Source organism: Musa acuminata, unplaced genomic scaffold (assembly GCF_036884655.1).
Source record: "Musa acuminata AAA Group cultivar baxijiao unplaced genomic scaffold, Cavendish_Baxijiao_AAA HiC_scaffold_35, whole genome shotgun sequence".
Classification (NCBI taxonomy): Eukaryota; Viridiplantae; Streptophyta; class Magnoliopsida; order Zingiberales; family Musaceae; genus Musa; species Musa acuminata.
Window position 1 is genome coordinate 35,881 of NW_027020317.1, and position 1,620 is coordinate 37,500.

Sequence of the window (1,620 nt, forward strand, 5' to 3'; positions counted from 1 at the left end):
CTGGCCATTTTTGGCTGCACGAGCGAGCGGCGAGCGGCGGACAGCGAGCGAAGCGAGAGGCAGCACCGTCCCTGCTATACGAAAGCCCCATCCAGCCCTGTGCCACCCGGGGGGTTCCAGGGTGCTGAGATGGCTGACGTTTTGCTCCGCTCTCGACGGTCACCGCGCAATGCAAGAACAGGCCAAAAACTGGCCAAAACGGCCCAAAAACGGGCCAAAACTGGCCATTTTTGGCTGCGCGAGCGAGCGGCGAGCGGCGGACAGCGAGCGAAGCGAGAGGCAGCACCGTCCCTGCTATACGAAAGCCCCATCCAGCCCTGTGCCACCCGGGGGGTTCCAGGGTGCTGAGATGGCTGACGTTTTGCTCCGCTCTCGACGGTCACCGCGCAATGCAAGAACAGGCCAAAAACTGGCCAAAACGGCCCAAAAACGGGCCAAAACTGGCCATTTTTGGCTGCACGAGCGAGCGGCGAGCGGCGGACAGCGAGCGAAGCGAGAGGCAGCACCGTCCCTGCTATACGAAAGCCCCATCCAGCCCTGTGCCACCCGGGGGGTTCCAGGGTGCTGAGATGGCTGACGTTTTGCTCCGCTCTCGACGGTCACCGCGCAATGCAAGAACAGGCCAAAAACTGGCCAAAACGGCCCAAAAACGGGCCAAAACTGGCCATTTTTGGCTGCACGAGCGAGCGGCGAGCGGCGGACAGCGAGCGAAGCGAGAGGCAGCACCGTCCCTGCTATACGAAAGCCCCATCCAGCCCTGTGCCACCCGGGGGGTTCCAGGGTGCTGAGATGGCTGACGTTTTGCTCCGCTCTCGACGGTCACCGCGCAATGCAAGAACAGGCCAAAAACTGGCCAAAACGGCCCAAAAACGGGCCAAAACTGGCCATTTTTGGCTGCACGAGCGAGCGGCGAGCGGCGGACAGCGAGCGAAGCGAGAGGCAGCACCGTCCCTGCTATACGAAAGCCCCATCCAGCCCTGTGCCACCCGGGGGGTTCCAGGGTGCTGAGATGGCTGACGTTTTGCTCCGCTCTCGACGGTCACCGCGCAATGCAAGAACAGGCCAAAAACTGGCCAAAACGGCCCAAAAACGGGCCAAAACTGGCCATTTTTGGCTGCACGAGCGAGCGGCGAGCGGCGGACAGCGAGCGAAGCGAGAGGCAGCACCGTCCCTGCTATACGAAAGCCCCATCCAGCCCTGTGCCACCCGGGGGGTTCCAGGGTGCTGAGATGGCTGACGTTTTGCTCCGCTCTCGACGGTCACCGCGCAATGCAAGAACAGGCCAAAAACTGGCCAAAACGGCCCAAAAACGGGCCAAAACTGGCCATTTTTGGCTGCACGAGCGAGCGGCGAGCGGCGGACAGCGAGCGAAGCGAGAGGCAGCACCGTCCCTGCTATACGAAAGCCCCATCCAGCCCTGTGCCACCCGGGGGGTTCCAGGGTGCTGAGATGGCTGACGTTTTGCTCCGCTCTCGACGGTCACCGCGCAATGCAAGAACAGGCCAAAAACTGGCCAAAACGGCCCAAAAACGGGCCAAAACTGGCCATTTTTGGCTGCACGAGCGAGCGGCGAGCGGCGGACAGCGAGCGAAGCGAGAGGCAGCACCGTCCCTGCTATAC